The sequence below is a fragment of the Eptesicus fuscus genome, chromosome 16, assembly GCF_027574615.1.
Source record: "Eptesicus fuscus isolate TK198812 chromosome 16, DD_ASM_mEF_20220401, whole genome shotgun sequence".
In the NCBI taxonomy this organism is placed as follows: Eukaryota; Metazoa; Chordata; class Mammalia; order Chiroptera; family Vespertilionidae; genus Eptesicus; species Eptesicus fuscus.
The window spans coordinates 46,236,822-46,261,374 of NC_072488.1; the positions used below are offsets into that span (position 1 = coordinate 46,236,822).

General features: G+C 48.5%; 1 protein-coding gene across 2 annotated transcripts in view; it reads right to left on the minus strand.

Moving 5' to 3' along the window:
* The window catches only part of EVA1A (eva-1 homolog A, regulator of programmed cell death), a 58,746-nt gene extending 35,760 nt beyond the window's left edge, over window positions 1-22,986 (minus strand). For both annotated transcript variants that reach the window (XM_054728244.1, XM_054728242.1), the window contains exon 1: window positions 22,723-22,986. The gene's annotated coding sequence lies outside the window, so the exon portion shown is untranslated. The remainder of the gene's footprint in view (window positions 1-22,722) is intronic.
* Between the last annotated feature and the right edge of the window lie 1,567 nt (window positions 22,987-24,553).

The window sequence follows — 24,553 nt, forward strand, 5'->3', positions numbered from 1 at the left end:
AAGGTGATAGAGAAGCTGAGATTTGCAGATTGCTGCGATGATGGCAAAACCAAGAGTTTAAAGATCTCAAACTGGATGGCTTTAAAAAGACAAATTCGTTGGAGTAAGGTCGTACAGGATAGGACCTTGAGGTAATCCACAGATTAGCAACAACAAGCAGCAGGTGGCTGAAGGAACAAAGTGGCGGGGGGTGGGGGGGGGGGGGGGGGGGCGGGCGGTGTTACCCAGGAGCCAGGGTCACCAGGTAACATGGAGACTCAAACAGTGGGAGCTGGAGCCATGGAGAGGCAGTCACTAATGGGAGGAGATGCTCCATGAAGAGAAAGAGGGAGGATGTGCTCTACCTTCCTCCCTCCCTCTACCCCAACCTGCCACTGAGGCCTCCATGGGCCAAACCCAACAGGAAGCCAGAGCACCCCTGAGCCTGAGAGGGGCAGCCTCCAGGTCAGCCCCTGCTCTCCAGGGCAGAGCAGGGGTCAGAGGCAAACAGACCCAGGGCTGGCACAGTCACAGGAGGTTTGTGAGGATGCAGAATATATAAGATGCCTAGCACATAGTAGGTGCTCAATAAATAAATGGTAATTATAACGTATATGGGCCAGACTTTTATAATGGGCATTTTGAACCACATTTTCTCATTGCTTTGTATCTGAATACATAGAAGCTCAAGTGGGGATATTTGGCTCATGCCACAAGCACTCTGCCAAGAATGCCTTTTTTTTTTTTTTTCCAAATGAGCAGCATATCTGAGAAACGTGAAAAGCAGCCCTGTCCTAAAGTTTCATTGTATAAAGCAAATGTTGAGTTTTCACAGCTGCTGGCTGCAGTCTACCCAGAGGAATCGTTTCAGTGAAATATTAATCTCTGAGAAAGCCACACTAGGGTAAGACTACACAGTAATTCAAGCAGCATGTGCAAAATGTATTTAGTGTTGGCCAGGAACGGTTTTAATTATGTGAAGCCTTCGGAATGAGAACAAAGTGTTGAAGATGTTTGACTACATCACAAAAGCTCTGGGTGCTCCCAGCTCTCTCCCCGGGTTCGGTGTATTTCTGCAGCCCCCAAACCTCACACACAAAGGAAGCCCCCATGGAGCTGGATGATGGCACTGTCGGAACCACAGTGCAGCCAGCAGAAAAACAACCAAGACGGAAAACATCCGCACCAGCAGTCCAAAGACCTCCCGTGCAGTGTGAAGGTCAGGTGCCCAGTGGGGAAGAACCATCAAGGTAGGGACAGAAGGAGGGGTGAGACTCCAAAGGAATTTTTCAAAACCTGAGAGGCAGGATGCAAGATGTTTTCATCAGAGGTCACAGGTGAGTGCAAAATGCAGTGTTTGCTGTGTATCCGCAGAACACCTAACATTTCACTGGAGTTTCTGAAGAAGTGCAGGACTTGAAGTAGTACCCGGCAGTAAAGAGAAGGCCAGGGTCCATCCCTGAGGATGATATAGGCACTGGAGACGGGTCCTTGAAGGTAAGCGTTGAGCTAACACTAAGGGTCTTAAAACTGATCAATGAGTAGGTATCCCCTAGGTTGGCGGAACAGACAAAAAACCCAGGAAGTTATAGAACAGTTTTCAGCCTCTGGGTTCTGTCCATGAAGGAGGCCTCTACAAAGGAGAACATCAGAAATGGACATGAGTTTGGAAAAGAGACAAGCAAAAGCTGGTCCTGTGAGGCAAAGCACCTGGCTGGAGGTGGGCAGGAAGGTTCTCATGACTAGCCTTAGAGCTTTGGGTTGGCCCACCAGCACCGATGCCCTGATACCTATGCCCAGAGGGTCAGGTCTCAAGGATTTACTGCTTCAAGTCAGATAAAGTCAGGCAATAAGATGGGTCTGGTTCTAGCTGGGAGGAGGAGGGCAGGGAGCCAGACCGTCCTGACCTGAAAGGGGAGTCCAGAACATTGAGGTTGGACAAGGGGAGGATGGAAGACTCAACCTGGATTTCCCAGAGATCTTTCCAGCCCAGAGTGTCCTAAATTCATTGCCCCCACCAACGCACTTTCTCTGCTCTCTACAGTGTTCATAATATCCTGAGCTTCCCAATCACTCGGGCTCAAACTTGGGGGTCGTCTTCCGCTCTCTTGGCCTGAAAATTCTATCTCATGTCCATTCTAACTCTCCATCTCCACTACCACTCACCTAACTCAGGAATTCCTTCCCTTTCTTCTCCCCCTACCCCAATATCATATACTGGTGTCAGAGCTCTACCTTCTGAAACAAGTGTTCTAATAATGCCACTATTCTGTTCTAAGATTGTTACCTGCGGAGTAAAATTCAAATGTGAGCCTGCAGATCAAGGCTCTTCATGGGTTCTTCCCAGCCCAGTGTCCAGGCCAGTGGAGTCATTCTCTTCTCCATACACTTCCCACCTGGTTCCACCTCTGGGTTTTACTCTGCCAAATGTACTTCTCTATATGATTGCATTTCTGGATCCTACCCATCCTTCAAGATCCATGTCACGTCCCCTCCTGCAAGAACATTTTTCTGATCCTCCCCTACGTATATAATTGCTCCCTCCTTTGGACTCTCATAATCCTGTGTGCCAATCTTTTGCAGACAGTAAGAGTCCACGCTTTTTATCTATTTGTATTAGGCTATACACTATTTGAGAACAGGGGCCTTATATCAGAGTCTCCTTCATGGAGGAGGCACAAGCAGACCCAGGAACACCGAGTTTGGCCAGCTTGTAAGAAATATAAAGAAGTTTTGGGAAAAAGCTTTGGAAAGGAAGCTTGGAGTCATACTGAGATCCTGGAGTGATAATTAAAGCCATTTCAGAGTCATTATCTGAAGCATGAAAATAGATGAGGTAACCCTGACAAAGGCCAAGGCTGGACCCTGGAGAAGGAAGAACGCGTCATGGAGACTGGCAGGAAGTGGTCAGACAGAATCACGGCCTTCAGACCACACTGGGTATGAAAAGAATTTCAGCCCCATTGGTCAGCCCCACCATATGTGCTTGAATAATTATGACCAATCCTGTGTGGCTTTCTCTCTAGTATTGCAAGTAGGGCAGGACATGTTGGCAGACGTGTGGATCCTTATCCCAGGCCATTAAAAAGGCGACTCACTTGCCATTTGATTCCTAACCAGCATTTAAGCAAAGGCTTCATTCAGACTACCACCAGGGAGGTCTCCCAAGTCCAGCATATCGGAGGCATCTGCAAATGTGGACGCAGAAATAATGCCCGACCAGGACCGTGCAAAGGGGAACAAGGAGCATTTCAGGTTCTGATGCTTTTCTGTTTTGGCCTACTAGTCTCAAGCTAACTTCTAAGCGTATTACAATTATAAAAACCAGAGCAAAAGCACAGGGACCCTGATGAAGTCAGAGAGATGGATCAAAAGCCCTGACTATATGCCCAGCTGGCATGGCTCAGTGGTTGAGCGTCGACCTATGAACCAGGAAGTCAGGGTTCAATTCTTGGTCAGAGCACATGCCTGAGTTGTGGGCTTGATCCAAAGTGGGGGGCATACAGGAAGCAGCCAATCAATAATGTTCTCTCATCATTGATGTTTCTATCTATCTCTCTCTCTTTCCCTCTCCCTTCTTCTCCGAAATCACTAAAAATATGTTTTTAAAAACCCTGACTATAGGGAGTCTGGAAGCCCAGCAACCCCTCACGGAGCAGGAGAAAAGGGAAATCCTATGTAGCAGGTACCAGCCTTCCTGCAGGAACTGTGTGGATCCTGATGGAGGTGGGAAGCTTCCACCTGAGACTCCTGCTGGCTCCTCACCAGGGGGAGCTAGTCCCACAGCCACACAGGCCCGGCTCTGCGCCAGCTCAATTCAATGCAGACAAGGTGCTGAGCACCTGGGATGTGACAGCCCTGAGCTGGGCAGACACCTTTCTGAGTCTAACAGGGAGGCCCCATCAAGCCAGCTCGGCAGCTCCCCTGAAACCACAATGGTCTTACACCTCCCCCCAACACAATGGAGTTCCACCTGCTTGTTTCTAGGGTTCTACAAAGGCTTGACTTAAATACCATTTTAAAAGTCATTTTTAAAACTGCAAACACACTCAAGTGTGTGATATGCCAAATGTGAACCATCACAGACCCCACGAACTACAGGTTAGTATAGTCATACCCACCTCCAAATACAGGCTCTCTTGCCAACGCCGTGAATATGTCTGAACACATGTGGATAGGGCATGAATTAGGAAAGCTGTAGTTCCAAACATGTCTTCTAACAGTTCACACCCATACAAGTCTCCTCGTGCTGTGAAACTGTCCGATCAAGCACGCTTCCACCACGCGGGCTCACACTCAGCTAAATCCAGGCAAGGCCCGGGGTACCCAGGCTCATATAAAGATGTAATAATACACTGGACAGTAAAAGTGACATGTGGCACAGTGGTAAGCATTGTCAGTAGCTTTCATGCTTATTTAATCCTTAAGAGTGCTTGGCGGGCTTTTAAAAATCCAAACAAGACCAACTCAGAAATGCAGGGCCATGCTGTGACCATCCCTCCTCACCCCAAGAAGTGTCCTGATGAGTTTCGACTCAACATGTCAAATTAATTTTTTTTAATGTGTTAAAGGTTTTAAGTGGTTACTACAAGAGAAGCAGGCACTGAAGCTTCTGAAAATAATTTAAATAACATAATTCCCAACTCGTAATGGCAAGTATATTTTGGGGAAGTATTTTCTGTCAAACAAAGATATAACTTGGTTGAAGAACCTGTTCATCTATTCATTTCATTTAGATGCTTTATAATTAAGACATGCAAACAGTCACGTAGCGTTAGTGAGTCCATTTTAAAACCAAATGTTGCTGTATTCCTCTTTCAAGTTTTTGGATCACTTTAATCAGAATAACCTGACTCTGCTTAAAAGCGTCATCACTCCCGATGTCTAGCTGTCACAATTCTCTCCAGGCTGTCCAGCCAGCATACAAAATACAGGGACGCATTAAGAGTAAGGAAGCTATGGGGCTGCAACTGTCATCCCAAACCCTCAATTTCAAATTTCCTAGCTCATCATAACAATCTCATTGTTTTCACTCATTAACTGTATGTTATCAATTAGAACTATCAAATAAAATGCTAATGTATACAAAAATATGTTTTTTCTTCTTTCCTCATTGGTATTCCCTGTAAGATTTCATTTGAAGAGTTTTAAGCCTAAAGAACTGAAAATCAGCTTTAGCCAGTTTTGCTCAGTTGATAGAGCGTTGACCTGCAGACTGAAGGATCCCAGGTTTGATTCTAGTCAAAGAAGCCCGGGTTGCGGGCTTGATCCCCAGTAGGAGGTGGGCAGGAGGCAAGCAGATCAATGATTCTCTCTCATCATTGATGTTTCTATCTCTCCCTCTCCCTTCCTCTCCGAAATCAATAAAAATATATTTTAAAAAAAATTGAAAATCACTTTGTTTTTCAATACACAAGAGAAACCCAATATATTAAGCAAGAAAGGATAAAAAAAAAAAAAAACCCACAGATTTTTTGGATAGAAAGGAAGAAACCAGATGTGAGTTAGTGTGCTTCACACATAGCCCCAGATGCAAACTTGGGGGCCAAAAAAAGAAAAAGCTTGTTGAATTAATCAGTGAAACAGAACTAGTGTGTTCCTTGCTTTTGGAGTTGGGGTGGGGGCTTTGGGAAATGGAGAAACGGGGAAGGCCACAGAGGAAGTTCTGCTTGCCCTATGAGAACCGCTTCCCCACAAGTAAGCCCGCAGGCCTTTCTCTGTGTGAAGCAGGGCAGACCAAAGAGATGTCGGCCAGTGGGAAACCGCATGCGGCCGCTGACCATTAGAGCCAGCGTAGCTGAGGTGTCAGCAAAACAGAAAGAATGTCATGAGCGGTGAGGCCTCTGGATTTGTGGGAGAGAAAAAAGTGGCAACAGACACATGATTTTGAGGGGAAGACGCCAAGGGAAACGTACAGCCGGGAGGGCAGAAGCAAAGCACAGGCTGGGAATCATTCGTTTCCTCTTTTATTGATTAAGCACCATCCATACGGGCGTGATGTTAGTAACGGGAGTTACGGAGATAAACAAGCCCTGGTTCAGTGTCTCTTCGGGGGAGGGGAGCACAGAGGAACTAAGAGAGGATGTGGTGTGGGGCATCGTCAGCTTGTTGGGAGAGGCAGCCCCAGGGGTGAGTCTCTAAGAAGAAACAGGAGTTCATTGCGTAGATAATAGCTGAGGATAGTGAGGGGGAGCGCCTTCCAACAGAGAGAGCATTCGTGTGGACAAGATTGGAAACGGAAAACTGTAGAGTTGGGAATGAGCGAGTGGATCAGAATTGGGTATGGCATAAAGTGAAGGGGGAGGAATCGCAAGAGATGAAGCTGCTGAAGGGGCCTCATGTGCTCTGCTGGCTTGAACCCTCTTCTGTCAGCACTAGGGAGACAAGGGAGATGCTATGCTGAGAACAGCACAGTAGAAATCTTTTGCTTTCAATTGTGTCACACTGTTTGCTTGTGTGGCCTCCCAGGAGAACTCCCTGAGAGCATGAACTGTCTTCTTCACCTTCATATCCTCAGAGCTGAGTGCATGCTTGGAATGCAACAGGAACTCAACACGTACTGTTATGTGAACTAGTAAGGGAATGAGCCAAGTGAAAAGCAGGGAAAGGAGAGGCTGGGGGCACAAACGCAGCGTGACCTGGAGAACGCTGGCCAGTGCCAAGGCTGCAGTGAGGACAGGAAACCATCTGAAATGTGATCAATTGTGAGTAAACAGAGACAGAGCCCCCATCTCCCGAGCATCATGTGCGGGAGGTGGGCAGAAAATGACCACAGATGGACACACTTTGAAGTAGGATCCGGACTGAGTCCACTTAGTCACCTCAGTCTGAGGAAGCAGTCTGAATTCTTCATGGGAAAGGACTGTGCTGTGGGCTGAATTATGTCCCTCAAAAAAGATATGCGGAAGCCCTAATCCCAGTATCTCAGAATGAGGCCTTATTTGGAAATAGGGTCTTTTCTGATTTAACTCTGTTAAGATGAGGTCATTAGAGTGGGCCCTCATCCAGGATGACTGGGGTCCTTATTAAAAGGGGACACTTGGACACAGACACACACACCCAGAGGGAAGATGATGCCAAGAGCCACCTGGGGAAGACAAAATGCCAAAGGCTACCAGAAGCCAGAGGAGAAGTGGGACAGATCCTTCCCTAGTGTCTTCAGAGGGAGCACGGCTCCACTGATACCTTTTCTGGCCTCAGGACTGTGAGACAATACATTTCCGTTATTCTAAGCCACTAGTGCTTTGCTACGGCGGCTTAGGGAATTACTAAGGCTGGTAGTCAAAACAGACCAAAAACTATGGCAGACAATGACATTCATCCCCCCAACAGGCATCCCCCTCCTCGGTGCTGGGCGAGCTTCACTTCTATTGTGTGTCCATCCTCCCTGGCCCAAGGTGTGGGTCACACAATTGATTCACATCACTCACGGGGTCTCCTTGCCATTGGTTTACCATGGGCCCCAATCCTGGCCAACAGGTCTCACTAGGATAAGGTGACCAGATGTCCCGCTTTTGGCGGGACAGTCCCGATTTTTAACAATTTGTCCCGCGTCCCGCGTCGTTTTAAAAAAGTCCCGATTTTTGGAAAGAATGCACAACAAGCTAGGGAACAGCGGGAGAACGGGAAGGGAATATATGGTTTTCAGCGGCCATGTGGCTATTTAGCCAGGATATGAGTTTTATATTATTTTTGTTAATTTTATAATGTTAAACTTTAATAATAACAAATAATTGTTGAGAACTGATTATAGAGAACTGCTTATCAAAGTTCGTATTGTTGATCAGTTGTTAGAATTCGACCACCATTGTTTGGACTTAATGAACAATGGCATTTTTGGGGATTGGCAACAACGAAAATATTTTGTAACTGTCTCTCAGACGATACACATCGTACTGCGTGCGAGTAAGCTAGTTAAACAAGTGATGTCATTACAAATCAGCTATTCAGATAATTTAGGTAAGTATTTATTTATTTATTTCATAAATACATAAATTTTCTTGAATTTAGCAGACAGTACTCGTATTATTTATATTTTATAGTGGCGGCAAAAAGTCTAGCGCCGGCCTTGAGAGTGACACTTATGACTTACGTTACGGCAAATTCAGAGGAAAAATAATACAAGTTAGTATTGTTATTATTTATAAAGAAATATAGGATTAAAATAATTTTTAAAATATAATTACTTTATAACAATCAAATTAATTCAATTTATAAACTAACAATAAAATATGTTCATGTAATTATGTACCTACTTACTGTTTTTAAGCAATATGTATATAATAATTTATAATATAATTTTAAATTATTTTTTTAGATTTTTAACATAATGAGTAAGAAAAGAGGATGCAAATTCAACGATGATCTAAGAAGTGAATTTCCTTTTATTAAAAAAACCAAAAGCGATTATAATATAGACCAAATTTTTAATCAAGAACCCCCCCCCCCCCAGACCAAAACCGGTTTGGCTCAGTGGATAGAGTGTCGGCCTGCGGACTCAAGGGTCCCAGGTTCGATTCCGGTCAAGGGCATGTACCTTGGTTGTGGGCACATCCCAAGTAGGGGGTGTGCAGGAGGCAGCTGATCGATGTTTCTCTCTCAATGTTTCTAACTCTCTATCCCTCTCCCTTCCTCTCTGTAAAAAATCAATAAAATATATTAAAACACCCCCCCATCAATGGTGTCCCGCTTTACCAATGTTAAAATCTGGTCACCTTACACTAGGAGGACCTCTGTCCATGATATAATTCAGTTGTTCTCGAATATTTCTGTGTCTCCAAAGTCCCGTTTAAAACATTCAGCACAGAGGCCACCTCTATTTGAACCTGGACAGACACTAAACTAATAATCAGTGGGGTTACTAGACAGTCCGATGGACAATGGTAACTGAACCGACTTCCTTGAAACTTGTTAAATTTGTCCTTTCAGAGGCTAAACCTGATCTCCAGGATTTAAACCTACAAATGTTCCCATTTCTGATATTATTACCTCAATTTGACAAATTATCTCCTGTGCTTCTGTATTACTCAGTGAATAGGACAATGTTCTAATCTAGGCACTTAAGTTCAGGGATTCTCTAATCCATAACCTAATACCACAGTATTTTCTCCAGATTGCAACACGAACAAAATCGTCAGGTTAGAACTACAAGTCCAGGTATGTCCTTCATCAAACACACAATAATTCACGCCTACCAGTTTTTGTATCTAAAACAGAGGTTCAGTACTTTTTGTTTTGTTGTTAATCCTCACCTGAGGATATTTTTTCCATTGATTTTTAGAGTCAGGGGGAGAGAAACATTGATTGGTGTGAGAGAGACACTTTGATTGGTTGTCTCCCGACCTGGGGGCCAGGGATCAAGCCTTTGACCAGGAATCGAACCTGAGACTCTTCAGTCCACAGACTGACGCTCTACCCATTGAACACATCAGCCAGGGTTCAGCTTCAGTTCTTGCAATGCCAGAGACCTATTAAGAACCCTAAAAAGCTAGATGGGTTTGAACAGGAACAGAGAAGGGAGAGGAGGGGGCTGCATAGGCAAAGAGGGGAGAAGACTACATTTTAAGAATGTTGACACTAGACCAGGGTTTGGTCTCAGTTCCACCATTAACCAGCTATGTGACTTTGGGCAAATGACTTACCACTTCTAAAGTTCAGTTTGGAAAATAGCAAATACAACTTAATAGCCTTAAGAATTCTGCTTGACAACGAGGTCATCCATGTGATGCACCCAGTGTCCTGTCTTGTGACCAGCAGGTAAACTCCCGGGATGTGCACATGGCTCTGAGTCACACATCCAGAACAGCCACAACTTTTTTCTTCACTGGAGGAATCAGTCCAGTAAGCATTAAAGAAACAACTAGACATGTTCCCTTCAAATTGGTCGTGTAGTCCTGTCATTTTTTTAAAATATATTTTTATTGATTTTAGAGAGAGGAAGGGAGAGAGAGAGAGAGAGAGAGAGAGAGAGACAGAGAGAGAGAGACATTGATCTGTTGCCTCCTGTATCCCCCGAACCCACAATCTGAGCACATGCCTGACTAGGTATCGAACTGGTGACCTTTTGGTGTAAAGGCTGTCACTCAAACAACTGTGCCACATGGGCCAGGGCAGCCCTGTCATTGTAATGTTGAAGCATGTCACAGGCCATTTCTCCCATGGTCTCTCCCTTAGTTTCCCTGAATGAAAGCAGGGTCTCCTAACTGCCCCCCCTCCCTCCAGTCTGTCTCCACCCTGCAATCCAACCTCCGCTGAGCCACCAGAATTATCGTTCCTGAGCAGGGCCTGGTAAACTACAGCTCACAGCTAAATCCAGCCCATGGCCTGTTTTTTGTACATACAGTTTTATTGGAACAGGACCATGCTCATTCATTTACATACTGTCCTTAGCTGCTTTCGCCCTATATTGAGTAGTTGCGACACAGCCAGCAAAGCTTAAAATGTTTACCATCTGGTCCTTGACAGAAAAAGTTTGCTGGACCCTTGGTAACGTGCCTTGCTAGCTCATCCCTCCCTCCAGTGACTTGTCTCTAAGAGGAAGTCTGAGCCATGTTCATGGGCCCTCGCCTCGCTTTCCTGGCTCATCCTCACCACTCCCCCTGTACAGCCTAAACTCCATCTTCGCTGAATGCGATTCCTCCAAACACACCAAGTTCCCTTCACCTTGGACACTGCCACCCCTTTCCGCACAGAAGATTTCTACCTATTCTTCAAGATTCTTCTTAAATACCCCTTCCTTTATGAAGCCTTCCCGAATTGCCCCCTCAGTCCTATCCAAGGGTCAGGCACTAACTCATTAGAAGGTGATATCCCACCAATAAATGGCAGGTCATCTACTGTAAATATGGGTCTACATAACAGTCTTCCTCACTAGACACCTCACTCTAACTGTTCTCTCCCGTTCCCTCCCCTGTTCTTTTCCAGCATAGTACCTACAACAGTTTGTAATCATGCATTTCTTTGTGTATTTCTTTCTTTTTTTAAAAAATATATTTTATTGATTTTTTACAGAGAGGAAGAGAGAGGGATAGAGAGTTAGAAACATCGATCAGCTGCCTCCTGCACACCCCCCCCACTGGGGATGTGCCCGCAACCAAGGTACATGCCCTTGACCGGAATCGAACCCAGGACCCTTGAGTCCGCAGGCCGACGCTCTATCCACTGAGCCAAATCGGTTTCGGCTGTGTATTTATTTCTTTACTGTCTTTCTCTAACAAAGACAATTCCAAGAAGGCAGGAACTAAGGCTGTTGGATTCATCACCACATTACCATCACCTGTCTGGAGCCAGCCACATAGTAGTTGCTCTATTTGTTCAATGAACAAATGGATGAATAAAAAAATTTTATGAATGAATCAAATACAAATGAAAGAAGCTAAGGTATCAAAACTGTTATTTTCTGAGCATGTCGAATTCTGCCTCTGAGACCCTCTTGCAACTCCACAGTCCAGAAGATTGGATGGGAATAAGCACCACAGATAACTCTGGAGCATGTATACAGCCTTAGTCACTCACTCTTGAAATCGATGTGGAATGTTCACGTAGCCCTTTCCCAGGAGAACAAATTCAAACCCCATGGAACTGGAATAAAGCCCCATGTATGATGATATCACTGAGTCCATGTTTGCACTGAACCATGTAATATCCCAGCCACGCCCTCTGGGCAAAGGACATCCTCCATTCCTTATCGACTGCAGAAAGGTGGGCAAGATTCCTGCAGCCTCATCCCTCTGTCCCTAAGGAGAGTGTCCTGTCTGTCCACCACACCCACACCCAGCCAAAGGCACTCCGCTCCATGCTCACATCCAGGTGAGACCTTGGCAAGATGGGGTGAGAGAGGGTCAAGCAGAAATGACCCTCCCTTGCCTCGCACAGTGTCTGGTACCCAGGCAAACTTCACGCTTGAAATGTGACCCTTGAGAGATGTACTATTCACTTTTTTTGATACCCAAAGCTCAAGATCAAGCAAAGAATTCAGCTAAGTTGTTGCTTCATATGGAAAATGGTGTCCCAAAAAAATGTATGCACACAATGTCTGTATATTCCATTTTTTAATGAAATGTATTTTAACAAACACTGACTTTATAATTATTCAAAGGGTGTATACATTTTTTGGACAACCTGTATGTGTGTGTGTGTGTGTGTGTGTGTGTGTGTGTGTGTGTGTATCTCCCAAGGCCATTTCCTGTGTGGCCTTTCTGATTCTGGACAGTTTCTCTTTGGTAGGTGTGTGCATTGCATGAGAAGTTCCCAAGAAGAGCAAAGATACTTTTTCAACCAAGACAACTTTATGAAGTTGGCAGTCAAACCCTAATTCTAGTCCTGAGCCTCAGAGATGTCAGCACCATGAACTAAGGCAAACCTGAGTTTCCTGTTTAAGTTGAACATTAACCCTCTGTGGTCCCTACCTGCGGTCAACAAAAGAATCTTATGTATTAAAACACAGAGACTGTCTTTGGCTCTAGATAAATACATCTTCTCAGAGCCTGTTGAACTGTGTCCTTTAAGCCTGGTAACAAAGCATTCATAAGGAAATGTCAGTATTTTCCACTATTGAGAACTTAAATGGCAGCAGCCAAATCATTGAGGGTTATTCCAAGCATAGGGTTGTCACCCAGCAAACCTCCTTATAATGTGTCTCCCATTTCCTCTAAGGTCCAAGCAACTGTCTCTTTCTATAGACTTACCTTCTACCAATCACCTTTCCTTCTGCTCAGAGGATCAGGTGGCTCATGTCCAGTTCAAAGCCAGTGTTCCCTCCTCTCCCCACTTCAAATCCACCCCCCACCCCACTGTGCTGTGTCCCTTTCTCTCCTCTCAAGGCTTTGTACTACCCTGAGGTCCACAGAGCAGACACCAATTCCCTGTGCATGACTGAAAGACAATTCAGAGGAGATGTTGATATGGTCTGGATTTAACATGTAATGATTCACAGTGGAGTATCGTGCAAGAACTTTTCTCTATTCCACCGAATAAAACTGGCAATCCAAAACACCTATCAGGGACTTGTTAGTGATTTCTAACCATCTCTATGGAAGCTGTCCAGAACATAGGGAGAAACATTTCAGATCTGCGTGGAAGAAGAAAATCAACATAGAGATACTTCTCCCAGCGTGCACAGTGCGTTTGTGGCCACTATGTGGGGCCTCCTCTGGCTCTGCCCCTCCCCATTTGTATCTAACAGGCCTTTTCCATCTCTAAAGTATTCTTTCTACCTAACACCCCAGTGATCATCTTCTCTCCCTGATACTTTCAAAGCCAAAGTTCTGGAAAGAACTGTCTATGCTTGGTGTCTCCCTACATTTGCTCCTCAACCCACCTCATCTTTCAAACTCACTAAGTCACCAATAGCTCCCTAATTCCCAAATCCAATGATATTTTCTTTCTTTTCTAGGTGATTTCCACACCCCTTGAGATTATTGATTCCCACATTCCAGTGTCCCATTTCCTCCTATCTCTCTGCCCAGCCCCTCCCCACTGCCTCCACCAGGTCCTCTCCTCTCTGTCCCTCGAGGTCAGTGTTGTGACCAAGCCCCACTCTCCCAGAGGCAATCTGGCACAGACATTGATGGCACAGGCCCTGGATCCTGACAGCCTGGGCTAAAGTCCCAGGTCCATCACTTATATCTATCGGTATGACCTTAGGCAGTTACTGACTATCCCTTTGCCTCAGTTTATTCATTTAAAAAATAGGTATAAGTATAGCCTTTCCTGGCAATGGTGACTGAGAGAATTAACACACATGAAGTACTAACACAGCACACACTCAATTAGCATCAGCCATTATAATTCCTCTCCCCGTGCTCTACACGCTCCTTGAGCAACTGAGACACATTGTGACTTTATTACTCTTGCCGGAAGTTTGCATATGAATCTGCTTTAAGACCTCGCTCCTGAATGTCAAACCTACGGAACCATGTGTCCACTAGATGTGTCTCCCAGGCCATCCCTGAGGTACTTCCGATTCAGTGTGTCAGAAACTGCAGCATTTTTCTGCAAAGGCTGCTCCTTCCTCCTCCCCCTCCTCCGTTACCTCTTGTAATGAATAGCCGCACGATCCTGCCTCTTGGTTGCCCAGGCCAACATCCCCAAGTCATCACAGACTCCTTCCTGCCCCACCCTTACTCCCCCGCTAGATCAGTCACCAAATCGTGTGGACTTTATTGCCAAAGAATTTCTTGAGTCTGTTCCCAATCCTCCACACCTATTACCAGTGTCTTAGATAGAAGCTCATTATTTCTCACCTGGATGATAATAAGTAACCATAATATTAAAAATAATATTGGCCACTATTATCACATGCCAATTATGGGTTGATCAGTGTAATACAGCTCACATACTTCATTATACACAATCCTGACCACTGTCCATACCATCCATGTGGGAGGAATTAGAGTCCCTGTTTTCAGATGAGAACACAGAGGCTCAGAGACGTTTAATCAACAGCCTATTGACTTATTACACAAAGACGTTGTGGGGTTGGGATGCAGACTGAGGTCTGGCTGACTGCACCTCAGCTTTCCCCACTCTGTAAACCGCACTGGTGTCCTAACTTGTCTTCCTGCCACCAGTCTCATTCCTCTTCGATGTCGACTCTATTGCCAGAGAGGTCTATTTTTACAATGAAACTGGAAAAGAACTGACCCAGTCTCTCTTCTGTGTGAAATCCTGCAGTAGCTCCCCAGTGCCTGCAGAATAACACAAATTCTTCAGCAAGGCTGTTCCTGATGTGGTCACTTTGTCCATTTACAGATCTGTCTCCCTGCTCTCCAACCATGCCTCCCTCCCGTCCTTTTTTGGAGCACACCCAGCCATGCTGTACTCCTCACCAGTCCCTCTGCACGGGATGCCCTTCTCTTATCAGACCAAATGCCTCCAGTTCAGCCTCCCAGATGCACGTCTTCTTGGAACCACCTGCTGTCCAAACTGAGTTCATCTAGGCATCCCTCATCTGGGTGCACAGCCTTTTAGAGTGGTGCAACATTCACTGATCAAGACCTACTATGTGCCAGAGTCCCCATTAGACTCCAGTGATATGGGAACTCACTCTCACGAGAGAGAGGGACAGTGCAAGGCTGCGGTACTTTCTCTGATTCCCATCTCCACGCTGGATTGCTAAGGTTCTTGAGTAGGAAGAGCATCTGTTCATCCTTGTCTCCGCAGGGCCTAGAACTGTGCTGGGCACACAAGGGTGTCAGTAAACACTGACAGCTTGAGCTGAGCAGACACGCAAAGGCTACCGAACGATCTGTGAGCACACAAGCCCACCCACGGGAACACTCCACTTCCATGTGCTCTTTTCCAGACTCTACACGTCCAAGTCGTTGTCTGCATTTTCACGAGGCCCTCACAGCGCACCCTGCTGCTCCGACATGCAGCAGGCTCTGGCGTTGGAGAATTTCCAGGCCAGCCATCCCTGCCCCTGGAACTGACCTGCTGAGAGAAGAAGGCCCCGAGTCCCCTCAGCAGGCAAGTGGAGGTGCTGACCGCCCCCGGGCTCCCTGTCCATCTCACCGCAGCAAAGGGAGCTGCTGTCAGGGCTGCTCAGCCATGTGGCCCACAGCACAGGCGCTTCAGGAAGCAAACGCACGTGTCTGCCAGGGAGAGCCCTTCCCGCCCCCTCCCACGGGCAGCTGGGGCCTGTCTGGTCCTAACAGGATGAGCGAGTGAAAGGACAAGCCAGCCGTGTCTGCGTGCGTGCCCGGGGCAGGACGGCCTCAGGCAGCCCTTTTGATCGGGGTCCCTGTGCAGAAACAAGATCCCCTGAAAGCTGTTCCCTGCCGGGGCCGCTGTCTGAGTGACACGGGCAGGAGGGCACAGGGCAAAGTGGAGAGGCTTAAATTACAGCAGGTGTTCGGTAAAAGCCTTCTTTTCCTCCCAAGTTTATGGGGACTTCTCTGCTGAGCGGCATTTCCGCCTCCTCTCACGGGGGGGGGGGGAGGAGGGCAAAGTGCAAGCAGCCCAGGTGATCAAAGAGGGGGCGGGAGGAGGAAAGGAGAGGTGCTGAGCCCCAGAGCAGAGAGCTCCCAACTGCCCCGGGGCGGGCCTCAGACACCAGGCAGGGGCGAGGGGAAGGGGGGAACCTGGGAGGAAATTGCTGTTTCCTCCCTGGCCACAGCAGCCCGCACACCTGGACTTTCCTTTCTGAACACTAGATTTTTCTAAAAGCATCTTTGATGATCATATGACCATCCTGAGACTGTCTGCGCCATGGTGAAGGGCTGGGAGTCCAGTGGCCTGAATATGGTCCCAGGTCCACCTCTGGGCTACGGGTGGGACCCTTTTTTCTCCTCTGATACCGACCTCAGAGGGTGGCTGTGGGGATCGCTGCAAAACAGGCACATAAAGCCCTCAGCACGGGGCCTGGCACCTACCCCAGGTGTCACTACTATACACCAACACTAGGAACCACCCACGGGACCACATTCCCTGGAGGGAGGATGCTCGGAAGAGACCACCCTTCCCTCTGCATCTGTTCCTGCCTCCTGGCTGGATTGGGTCTCCCTCTGACCTGGCCCTGGTCCCCTGCGCTGTGCTGGTCTGTTTTCTTGTCTGTCTCCCCATTCAGGCCACGAGCACCTTGAGTCAGAATGTGACTTTCATGCTAGAACATTCATTCGCTCATTTGTCACTCACTATGTACTAGCAGGTCACTAAGTGGTGAGTAAATGAATGAAGTCTGGGGACAACCTATAGAAACACCTATACAGAGCATCCAACCAACAAGCATATGTAGTCCTAGCCGGTTTGGCTCAGTGATTAGGGTGTCGGCCTGCAGACCAAAGGGTCCCGGGTTCGATTCCTGTCGAGGGTGTGTACTTGGTTGCAGGGTCCTCCCTGGCCCAGGCCCTGGTCAAGGTTCATGCCGAAGGCAACCAATTAATGCGTTTCTCTCACATCAATGTTTCACTCTAGAGTATTTCCCTCTCTCTTCCTCTTTCTCTAAAAATCAATGGAAAAATATCCTCAGGTGAGAATTAACAAAAAATAAATAAATAAACAAATAAAAATAAAACAAGCATATGTACCTGTCACCTGTGGTGAGACATATGCAAAGATTTTGGGTTCAAAGAGAAGAACTGCAAGTGCGAACTTGACCCCCAGGAAATGTGACCATCCTGACAGTTATCTGCTGGGTCACATGCTGAGTTTATTTAAGACAGATCTGATCTCTGCCTATCTGTGTGTGTGTGTGTGTACATATCTCTCTGTCTCTGCCTCTCTCTCTCTCTCTCTCTCTAATCTGACTCTCTCTTTCTCTCTCTCTTTTCCTCCCTCCCTCCTTCCATTAGTCCCTCTCTCCCTCCTTCCCTCTAAGTCCTGAAAAACTTTTCAATTACTTAGCAATTCACCCAGACTTTTGGATGCTCCAAAAGTAATGTTCACAAGTCCACACTGGGAAGGGGCCATCACAGTTCATCAGCCAGGGCTTTGAAAAGAAAACAAAACAACAGTCCCCAACCGCGGAGCACAGCTTTGTTTGTGACCGTGGCTTCTTTGCTTACTGGAGACAGTGTCCCTCCCCTGGGCCCTGGGCTCCGGTCCCACTGCCCCAGGAGGAAGCAGGCCAGCAGAGATAGGAGGCAGGGCCACCATTCAAAGAGCTCAGCACCCCTGAGCTTTAAATGTCACCCCACCACTGTCTCCCAACAGCAGGAACAGACGCCTGGGCCGCTGAAAAGTCAAAGCCACCTCCCCAGGCCCATCTCCAGCGCCCCAGTCCCGCCATCACCTCCACGTCTGCCAGGCCCTTCCTTGGCTCTGTGAGTGTACATGCAGGTTCCTATGTGTAACAGCCATGATCGCCAGTCCCACCAAACCCAGCAAGCTCCTACATTACGACCCAGCTCAAACATCCTCTTCCCTCTAAAGCAGCGGTTGCCAACCAGTGGTCCGTGAGGTCCGAAAGGTTGGCGACCGCTGCTCTAGAGCCTTTCCTGACTCCTCCAGCAGAGACTGTGGCTGGTTCCTTTGAGCTCCCAGATCTCTCCTATTCTGCTAAATACACCCTGGTGACCTGTTCATGTGTCCATCACATGTCATGGACCGTGACCCTGATGATAAGGACCATGTCTTCTTCATGTTTGTGTCTCTGGCAACCGACACAGAGCTACTCATTCCCCAAGCACACCCGAACACCTCAAGATCCCATCACCACTCTGGTCTAATCTGGTCTAGAGCAAATGCCCCTTACAGCACCAAACAGGATTTCACACAGAGTCAAACCATGAAGGTCCGTTTCGCAGGGAATAGTCCAAGACCTAACAGGGTGAGGTATCTCCCCTAGAACCAGACACACAAGCAGAAACCAGCTTCATTAAGAACCTGGTCAGCGAAATGGTGTTTCCCAAGACGGCAGCCAACAAAGTGTGACATCAGAGGCCTGAAAGCCTGGCACCAGGCCCGACATGCCCTGCTGGGCCAGTTTATCTTCGGGACCAGGCTATAAAAGCCTCCCCGAAAATGCAAGTGATGCCCAACGATCTCGGGTCTGACTTTTCCTCCAGGCATTAGCACCCCGGAGAAGGGCAATTTGTTTCTCAGATCAGGCAGCTGGTGACTCGGGAGACCAGGATAATGCCAGCAGGCAGTAGGAGTCTCCATCTGAAGGGAAAAGGCATGGGGGGTGGAGAGGGAGGGAGGGTCTGAAAGTTCTCTGATGTGTTGATGGGCAGGGAAGTCTGACCCTGTCCACCCTCACAAGCAGCCTTGCTAGAGTATTTCTGCAACCCCAGACAAAACCACGAGGCCTTGCATGCACCAGGGACCTTCATCCCACTGAAGTTTGGGGGATAATCTGCCAAAAAAAAAGCAAATTCGGGGGATCACAGCTGTGCAGAGCAGCTGTGGAGGAAGCCAGAGTACTCAGAGGTGCAGGTAGTTTGGCAAGGCAGTCTGGCCTCCCGAGAAAGTGGCCAAGGCACCAGCAACGACTCACCTCTCAAGGCCCAGGGATGCAGTCAACGAAAGAACAGATTCCAAAGTGATGAAGTGATCAGCCATAACCTAGTATCCGGTGCCACACACCATTCACACAGCGGGTCAGTGACTGGTTCAAACCCCATATGGGTCATTAAATCTTCGTAACAAGGTTTACCTTTAATATATACGTGTTCCTCGTAATACTTGGAGAGAAGGCGTACTCTGCACCTGATCGAGTATAAGGTAGGAGGCCCCGCTGGTGGCATTCACCCACCCATCCCACATTCGCTGACTGATGTCACCAATATTTATGTGCTAGGTGCACACTGCAGGGGGCACGCGCTCGGAAAGGACAAGGCTGGAGTCAGGTGGTTCCTGCCCCAACTTTGCACCTCTCTTCTCCACGCAGCTATGTTGACTCCCACGCCCCAGCTCCAAAGGGTTAATGCTCTTCTGACCCTGACCAGGCAAACTTAAGGCTCCATTTAGCATCAAGTTCATTGGTGCTGACCTGGCACTGTGACAGGGGACTGACCCCAATGTCCTGCTCCTCTGTGTCTGAGGGCAGGGTAAGGAGGAGAGGAAAGGAACAGGGATTGTAAAAAAAAAAATAATAATAATGCCACAGTGTTAGATCCCAAGTATGGTATAGGTAGAAAGCCCAGTTGATTTCAGCTCTTAGTAATGCACATAAAGCTCAGCTCACGTTTATTGAGCACTTGCTATGTGCAGAGCCTTAGGTTATGCCCTTTACCTGCATAGTGTGAAGAGATATCTGTGTGAATCCTGGCCCTACCCCTCATTCACTGTGTGACTTTGGCCAAACTGCTTAGCCTCTGTGCCTCCATTTCTTTATCTGCAAAATAGGGTAATAACAGTACTAACTTTAGAGCGTTGTTTTGGGGACTAAATGAGTAAAAGCATAAAATGCTAAACCTGAACCATGTCCTGGCACAGAATAAGCACTCAGTACTAAAATGAACAATTATTAGCCCTTTAGTTAGTCACACTACTTTGCAGAGAAGGCGGGCTGTTTCTGCTTATTTTACCAATAAGGCTTTGAGAGACTGAGTCAACTTGCTCAAGGCCGCAGAGTTAATAAGTGGCAGAGCTGGGACCTGAACCCTGGCAGCCTGACTCCAAAGCCCACAATCTTAAGCACCACCTTGAGCATGGCACTGTGCTAGGTTCTAGGGACATAAAGAGCCGTGGGAGATGAACTAGGGATCCCTATGCTGTGCAGTCCACACTACACGAGAGAGATATTGAAAGAAAAAAGAGGGGGAGGAGGGCTGGGGCTCCGGTAACAGGGAGCAGCAGTCTGCAGGACCTGAAGAATGCTCCACCCACAAGGGGACTTGAGTTCTAGCCCCAAGAATGATGAGAAATTTGCCGGGCAAGGAGGAAGGGAATTCCAAAAACTCAGGACCTAGAATAGCAGAAGAATAGTGAGTTGGGCCCTAGCTGGTTTGGCTAAGTGAATAGAGCGTCAGCCTGCGGACTGAAGGGTTCTAGGTTCGATTCCGGCCAAGGGCACATGCCCGGGTTGCGGGCTCGATCCCCAGTAGGGGGCTTGCAGGAGGCAGCCAATCAATGATGTTTCTCTCTCTCTCTCTCTCTCTCCCTCTCCCTTCCTCTCTGAAATCAATATAAATATATATAAAAATATATATATATTAATTTATTTATTTATTCTTTTTAATATATATATTTTATTTATTTATTTTTTATTTTTTTTAAAGAATAGTGAGTTGGGTGGTATGGTAGGACAGGCACACACGGCATAAAGTTAGGCTGGGAAGGTAAGTGGAGGCCGGTCATGAACAGCCATGTGTGCCAACATCAGAGGTTAGATTTTATCTGTGAGACAGTGATTCGTCAACTTTATTATGGACAGGATCTACCTTCATAAAACAGGTGTAGATTCCCACCCCTGGTGTTATCTCCCGGCGGGAGGGGGTGGGACAACAAGGGTCTTAAGGGACTGTAGTAGCAAGGCCTGCTGGGGTTTTAACAACAGAATTCTTGCCCGGGAATGAAGGGAGATTGGGGACAGAAGCTCGTATAATTGTCCAAACTGGAGCAGATAAGAGGATGAGAGCTGGAAATAATAGCGCTCTTCATGAACTGCTACATGATATCAGGGTTTCTCAACCTCAGCACTATTAACATTTGGGACTGATCATTCTTTGTGCGCGGGGTGTGGGGGTGGGAGGGGGGCGGAGGCTGTCCCGTGCATCCCAGGAAATTTAGCAGCATCCCTGGCCTCTGCCCACCACATGAAGAGCATCCTCCCCCACTTACGCGCAGACAGCCAAAAATGTCTCCAGACATTGCCAGATGTCACTGGGGATGCGAAAGCAAAACCCTTGTTGAGAACCACTGCTTTAAATCCTCCCGTTCCTATTTCACAGACGAGGAAATTCAGCCACAGCAAGGCCAGAGCCAGGATTTGAACGCTGGTGGTCTGGCTCCAGGGCCCACACTCTTAGCCACCTAGCTTGACTGGCTGTCAGGGAGAGAGACCAATCCAGCCTTCTGAAGCAGAATTATAGATTTGGTGACAGACTGGATGAGGAGAAGAGGATGGAAGAGTGAGGTTCAAAGGTGAAATCTCAGTGCTGGCCACTGAACTGGGAGAATAGTAGGTACTAAATACGTTTTTTAAGATTTGAATAGAATCAAGATGTATTGGCTCAAAAAGGAAAAAACTTGGTCGTGTCCCCCCACCCCCTCACCCCTTCCCGGTATAAGCCAGCAAGAGGTGGTGGTGGGTTCCTGCTCAGACAGAAGAGAGGAGACCTCTGTAGGACTGGGTGTGGATACGTTCTACAAACCAGCTGGTACCCAAATCCTGGCTGGGCCCCTTCCCAGCTCTGTGGCTCTGGCCCTGGCCTCCTTAGGTAACCTCTCCGCGTCTCACTTTGCCCTTTGCAAAACAGGAATGAAAGTTCCTACTCTTAGACTTGATGTGAGAACTCAGGGACTTAAAAGCAAAATGCCAAGCTTCGCACGAGGTGATTGCCCACCCCCCCTCGCCTTAGGGAACCATGCTTATTACCTCCACGGCCCGGTGAACGTCTGTATCCAGTACTCCTCTCCACCCCCACCCCCACCCCCACCCCCCACCCCACCCCCACCCGCCCCAACCCAATCATTGGGAACCCCAGAGCGGCAGGGAGCCGACTGCACCTCTCTCCACCAGCAGAGCGTCCCCCCAGGGCTTTAGGCGGCGCCCACAGCCTATTCACTCCCCAATCTGCTCTGCTTGCGGGGTTCTGGGAGTCGCTACAAGCGCGTGGAGAGCTGGGTGCCTCCGAAAGGAGCCAGATAACTGAGTTCAACGTGAGCCACGGACATTTCAGGCAGGTCCGCACCGGGCGGGCGCGGGTCAAAGCCAGCCACCGCCGCTGGCCCGCCAGCCCAGTCGCCACCCCCGGAGACCGAGGGCAGAGAGGCGCCGAGATTTGGAAAGCACCTACCCCGAAGCCAGGCTGCAAAGGCAGTGAGCTGGGAGTGATTGGGTCAGAAAGAAAGAAAAAGAAAAGACAAGGGGGGAGAAAAAAAAAAAAAGGCAGGGGGCGGGGGAAGCAACAGGAAAGTAGGAGGAAGAAGAGGCAAAAAGAAAGCGCTGGGAAGCAGAGTTGGCGGCGGGAGAGGGGGACCCCAGCCTCCAACACCTGGGCAGGGATGGGGACAAAGCTGCGGCTTCAGGTCAGCAGTGCTCGGGGCGTTTCCGCAGAGGGGGCGCCGGGGAGCCGCGGGGGGCTGGGGGATGCGGGGCGTCCCAGCGCCCCAGGCGCGCTCTCGGGCGCCGCTTACCTTCGCCGGGGCCGCCCGCACGCACTTCCGGGGGCTGCGCGCGGGGGGCGCGGGGCCGAGCCGGGGGACCTGCAGCGGGTCCCCCAGGGAAGAGCGGGACTACCCGGTGCCTGGGGCTTGGGCCGGCGCTGGCGCCTGGGAAAGAAATCCCCACGGAGGAGCCGCCGGGGACGGCGCCGAGAGCGGGGTCCCGGCCTGGGCGCTCGCCGGCGATCGCGCCGAGTCCCGCAGACGCCGGAGGAGCCTGAGTCAGTGGGAGGAAAAGGTTGTCTCATTTCCTTCGGTCTCCCCACTCCTCCGCCCCCTCTGCTCCGGACCTGCCCTCCCTCTCCCCCGCCCCCTTCCCCTAGCCGGCGGCCCGTGTGGGCGCTGGGAAGACGCGAAACCTGAACGGCTGCAGCGTGCGGCGCCTCCCTCCCCGCCAAGTTAGTTCACGCTCCCAGCCTCCTGCCCGCCTCCCCGCGCTTCCGACAGTCCCCAGGGCCCCGAAAGTTCCCGGTCGGCAGTGCCCCCTGTCTGGGTGCTCTGGTCTTTCCCCGCTGGGATGAGCCCAGGTTGAAAAGCAGACCTCTCAGCGCCTGCCAGCATCCTGCCTCTCATTCCCGTGCCGCTGCCTGCTTTGAGCCTGTATTAAACCACTCTACCCAGACAGGAAATAAATACCTACTTTGTTAAATTTGATCAACTATTTTTCCCCCCAGTGGGGAGTTTAAAACCTGATGTATAATCTCGAAGGAGTGTTCATTTGGATTGGAAGGAGAGCAGCTGAGGTCTTTGGCCTTGCTCATTCGAGTGGGGTTTTGAGTATTGAATGAGTATTGAAAGCCTAACAGGCCCTGAGCTGGGCAGAAATGACCCAGAAGGGAATATCGTTCCTAAAATCGTCATAGGTGATGAGTACAGACAGAGATAGGTCGAGAACTGGAAGAACTTCCTGTGGAGTAAAGACAGCCTGGGCAGAGGCAAGAAGGCAGGAGAAAGCCCCACGGGGAGGCAGTCCAGCAGAGAACCCAGCCAGGATGGGAAGGGATGGTGGGCAAAGAGGGAAGAGGATGTTGAACCAGTCCATCAAGAGAGCATAGAGCAGCAGGGAGCAGTGGGGTGGCATTGATTAAGACCTTGTGACCAAGAGCCTAGAGGCTCATGGTGACAGTGGGCGACCAGAAGCCCAGAGCATCTCTGGAGCTGCTACTCCACATGTGGTCCTGGGACTGGCAATGTTGACACCAACTGGGCGTGTGTTAGATATGGGGACCCTCCAGCTCCACTTGTTTAATGAGTCAGAATCCGCATTGTAACAAATCCCCAAGGATTCAAAAGTTCATTAGCATTTTGGAACCACTGCGTTTTACACCACTGACTGTATATTAGTGACTGCATATTAGAAACACCTGGAGAGATTTAAAAACCAATATGAGGCCCCTGATCCACCCCCACAAATGCGTATGTAATTGGTCTGGGATGGGGCTACAACATCAGTATTTTTTAAATGCTTTCCAGATGACCTAATATGGTCAGAGTGGAGAACCACTGTTCTAGACGTATTCAAAGAACACCTGTGTGTGGGTGAAAATACAATGACAAGTTGTAGCCCTAATACAGAGGCAACCGTCACCTGGAAAGGGCCTCTGTTTAGGGAACCAGATTCTAGCTTCAGATGGCCACTAAATTACTGTCTGAACGTGGACCAGCGCTCCCTTATCAGGCCTCAGTTTCCTTATCTGTAAAATACACATCTGACTAACTTTACACTCTACCTCCTGGGGTGCAAGGTGCCATCAGAGCTTCCCTGACTCCCCAGCTTTATCAGCAACCAAGGAAGCGGTGGTGC